This window comes from Terrapene carolina, unplaced genomic scaffold, assembly GCF_002925995.2.
Source record: "Terrapene carolina triunguis isolate 2854851 unplaced genomic scaffold, T_m_triunguis-2.0 Scaffold111, whole genome shotgun sequence".
NCBI classification, from domain to species: domain Eukaryota; kingdom Metazoa; phylum Chordata; order Testudines; family Emydidae; genus Terrapene; species Terrapene triunguis.
Genome location: NW_020664462.1, coordinates 5,014,612 through 5,019,537, shown reverse-complemented (window position 1 = coordinate 5,019,537; position 4,926 = coordinate 5,014,612).

Genomic DNA, 4,926 nt, shown 5'->3' with positions numbered 1-4,926 from the left:
GGCCACACTACCCCATTAACTTAAACACAGTAATTCGGTGGTGTGCGTCCACACTAACCCTAATTCGAATTAACAAAATCGATTTAGGCTCTACTCCGTTCGTCGAGGTGGAGTACAGAAATCGATTTAAAGGGCCCTTTAATTCGAATTAACTGGCTCTGTAGTGTGGACGGGTGAAGGGTTAATTCGGATTAAGGCAGCTAAATCCGAATTAAAGTCCTAGTGTAGACCAGGCCTAACACTGAAAACTGCATGCTGCTCAATTTACCTACCCCGCGAACACTCCACAGAGTTGGCTTGACCTTGCTGGGACTTGAACCGCTAGCATCAGCAATTAGGTATTCAGCGCCCAATGCTTCGAAAGGCGCAGACTGGTTTGCCACCCTCAGTGGTGCCCTCCCTTTGGAAGGTATTGCCACAGCTGGGGCAAAATACTCTTACCTGGACTAGCTGTGTGTACACATTGCCTGTAGGTGGCGCTGTCACACCTCATTTCCACTCTGCTTGCATGTGTAACCCAACCAGAATAGAATCATAGAATATCAGGGTTGGGAGGGACCTCAGGAGGTCATCTAGTCCAACCCCCTGCTCAAAGCAGGCCCAATCCCCAGACAGATTTTTATCCCAGTTCTCTAAATGGCCCCCTCAAGGATTGAACTCGGTCTGTGCTCTCCCATAGAGGCAGGCTGGTTGGGGTGTAAGGGAATGGGCAGAAATTGGTTATAAGGGCAGGAGAGGGAGAGGAGGGGCGTTTCAGGGCTGCTCACTGCCGGTTGGTTGTACAGAGAGAACTAGTCACGATCTTAGCTTTTAGATGAGCATCTAGTCTGATGTGTGTAACAGGCCGCAGTGTTCCACCCGGCTACCCCTGTTCTGAGCATGCCAACTTGTGCTTTAGTCCCAGTCACCTCCCGGGAAGTGATCCGATGGCAGCAAGAGCTGGGGAATGCACCACTGCCCTTGGGAGCTTGTTCCTGGGGTTAGCCGCGCTCGCTGTTAAGTTGGTGCCTTATTTCCAGTTTGAAATTGTCTGGCTTCAGCTTCCGGACGTTGGGTCTTGTCCTGCCTGTTGGACCAGCGTACCTTAGAAACGGCCTTCTCGGGCACACTGGGAGTCCCACGCCACCGTTTTGTGATGGCAGGAGGCAGGGCCTGTTCTGTGCAAAGGGGGTGCCCGTCAACTTCTCTCCCTTCGGCGTCCATCAGAATCCGCTGGGGGGCACCCTTCGTGGTGAGACGTGGGCTGAGTCTCTCTAGGGTGACCAGATGTCCCGATTTTATAGGGACAGCCCTGATTTGGGGTCTTTTTCTTATATAGATTCCTATTACCTCCCACCCCCTGTCCTGATTTTTCACATTTCCTGTCTGGTCACCCTAAGGGTACATCTACATTAATTCGAATTTAGATAATTTGAATTTGGGAAACAGATTGTATAAATTCGATTGTGCGCGGCCACACTAAGCACATTAATTCGGTTTTTAACCACATTAATTCGGTGGTGTGCGGCCACACTACCCCTAATTCGAATTTACAAAATCGATTTTGGTGCTACTCCGCTCGTCGGGGTGGAGTACAGAAATCGATTTTAAGCGCCCTTTAATTCGAAGTAACTGGCTCCGTTGTGTGGACGGGTTAAGGATTAATTCGGATTAACGCAGCTAAATCCGAATTAAAGTCGTAGTGTAGACCAGGCCTTAGTCTCTCAGATGGTGTCTATCAGCAGAGCGCCACTGAAACCAGATGCAGCTGGGACGATGCCAATTTACACCAGCTGAGGTTCTGGCCCAGAGTATCTTTCTTGGAGCACTGTGGCACTTTCATTCAGGGGAAGACTTAGGACAAAGGGCAATTAAAAAAACGGTTAGGAGCGGTAATGAGCAATCAGCTGTGCAGAATGGATTGACTTTGATCAAAGCAATTAGGCCAGGGGTGGGCAAATGTTTTGGCCCGAGGGCCACATCTGGGTATGGAAATTGTACGGAGGGCCATGAACGCTCATGAAATTGGTGGCTGGGGTGCGGGGTCCGGCAGGGGGTGAGGGCTCTGGGGTGGGGCCAAAAATGAGGAGTTCAGGATGTGGGAGGGGGCTCCAGGCTGAGGCAGGGGGTTGGGATGCAGGGGGGGGGGGGGAGAGCTCCGTCTGGGGGTGCAGACTCTGGGGTGGGGCTGGGGAGGAGGGGTTGGGAATGCAGGAGGGCGCTCCAGGCTGGGACTGAGGGGTTCAGCGGGTGGGAGGGGGATCAGGGCTCAGGCAGGGGGTTGGGGCACGGGAGGGGGTCAGGGGTGCAGGCTCTGGGCAGCGCTTACCTCAAGCAGCTCCCAGAAGCAGCAGCATCTCCCCGCTCCGGCTCTGTGCGCTGCCCTGTCTGCAGGCGCCACCCGTCCGCAGGCACCGCCCTGCAGCTCCTATTGGTCACGATTCCTGGCCAATGGGAGCTGCAGGGGCAGCGCTTTGGGCAGTGTGCGGAGCCCCCTGGCTGCCCCAATGCATAGGAGCTGGAGGGAGGCATACTGCTGCTTCTTGGAGCCGCGTGGAGTGGGGCAAGCCCCAGACCCCGCTCCCTGGCGGGAGCTCGAGGGCCAGGTTAAAACATCTGGAGGGCCAGATGCGGCCCCTGGGCCGTAGTTTGCTCACCTCTGAATTAGGTGATCAGGTGCTCCATTACTTATGGCTAGGAGGGACCTATCTATTAAAGCACTGGTCTGGGAGCAGGTGTGGTGTGGAATTAGCTCTATACAAAGTGTCTCTAGTCACCTCTTTTGTGGCCTGCCAAGCTCTTTTGGCTGGACGCCGGCAAGGGGCCGACTCCTCAGTTCCTATACAAAGTGCCCAAGCCTGCCTGGCAGCAGCACGGTCAGACGTGGCTTGATAACGGTGCTGAAAGTCCAACATTTAGCTCCTTTATAGCGTTCCCCATCTGTGGATCTCACTGTGCTTCGCAAGGGACGGTCATTATCATCATCCCCAAAATGGGGAACAGAGGCACAGAAGTGACTTGCCCAAAGGCACACGGCTGGCCAGAGCACAGCTGGGATTAGACCCCCATCTCCTGACCCCCACGTTCAGTGTTTGATCCACGGGGCTGTCGGAGACGCATTGCAGCAGTGGGGAGCCCTGTTCCCGTCCCAGGTGTCTCTGTCCCATGGGACAAATCCGTTTTAAAACAGGATTTAAACACAATAAGGAACAAACATCTAGAAATTCAGGCATATTTGACGCCATGAACCTAAGTCAAGTCTGCAGCAAGCAAGGCTTGCTGTCGAAGTCAGTGGGGGCCAATCCCGCGCTCAGCTACACCGCTGTCATGCCAGGCGTCCTCCCTTGTCTCACGGCGACACCGGTGCCAGGGGAAGCCAAGTCGGTGGCATGGCCAGCACAGGGAGTGTAAGATGGAGACAGGACCCATTCGTTTATTTTACACTCTCAGGGGGGAGCGTTATGTTTCATGTCACCTCCGTTCTGCCCCTGGGGGTGGACGCGGCACTCCTGGGCACAGCGACTGGGCCCCGCTCTGGTGGCACAGAGCAGACAGAAATCCAGCATCACTGGCTGGCTGGGGTTTCCCTTGGCAGAAGGGGAATCCGTGGGCAGTCTAAAGCCACAGAGCAGCTTCTGAGCCACACCCTGCAGGCAGGGCCAGATTAAACCTTTTGTGGGCCCGGCCGGCGCCAAACATATCTGTGGGCCACCATGGAGTCAATGGAGCATGGCACGGGGAGGTCAGTCCCCAGAGCAAGGGGCCAGCCAGAGGCAATGGGGCATGGTATGGCAAGGGCAACCCTGCTCCGCCCAATGCGAGGGCACTATTTACAAACTGGCAGTTGCCAGACACACAGTGGCCTGGCCGGCCCTGTGCTGCCAGCATGCCCCTTTCCCTCGGGGGTGGGCCTATGCCACACCACACAGGCCCCCCGCCCAACATCCTCCCGACTCCCTATGGCCAGAGCTCCCCCACCCCCTGGACCCACTATGGCCAGCGCCCCCCCAGACCCACCCACAAATGCACAGTGCCCTGCACAACACCACCTCTGCCCACAGCCCCACCACAACTGCAGGGGGGTGGGGCCAGGGGGCAAAGAAGAGCCCTCAGCCAGCCGGCGGGCAGGCCAAGAGGAGCAAGTGGTGGGCAGAGGGAACCAGCGGGGTCTCGGGGCGCAGTGCAAATGGAGCAGGCCGGGGCCCCTTCTGAGCATGGGCCCGGCTCCATGGAGCCACTGGAGCCATTGTAAACCCTGCACTGCCTCCAGGCCCTGAGCACAGGAGACATTCCCAGGGGAAAAGGGGCATGGCCAGGCTGTCTCCGTGCTCTAGCGATCCCCAGCTGCCAAAACTGCCCCTTGGGATATAGGCAGACAGCTGTGATTAGGGCAGGCCTCAGACTGATCCCCAGCTGGCCCCAGAATCTAAAGACCATGAAGGTGACGTAAAGCCAACTTCCCCTCATGGTGTGCCATGCTGCGCTAGCCCGGAGGAGGGAACCCGGCCCACTCAATGCCAAATGGGTGCCAGTTTCACTCCCGTCCCACTTATACCCACGTTCTGGCTCAGGTCCAGCCCCAGTGCAACCCGCCTGGCCACCCCCCAACACCGCCTCGCTCGAACTACGCTGGCGTGAAGGATTGTACGGCCCATCGGCGTGGTGACACGTGTGTGCAGCTGGGGCCTTGGTTAATGGGGGCAGGGACTAGGGCTCAAGGCATAAAAAACTCATTGTCACGTAAAAGAAAAAAACTTCACGGCTTCCCCCCCCCCCACACCAGGGGCAATAGCCTGAACCCCACCAGGTGCTCAGAGAATCCAGCAATGAGGGGCATTAGCCAGAGAGCTTCAAACAGGAAACCAGGTGATCTGGGGGAAAACCTGCAGCTGATGTAAAATGCTGTAACTATTGAAATCAGTAATGCTACATTGCAGCACATGGAGC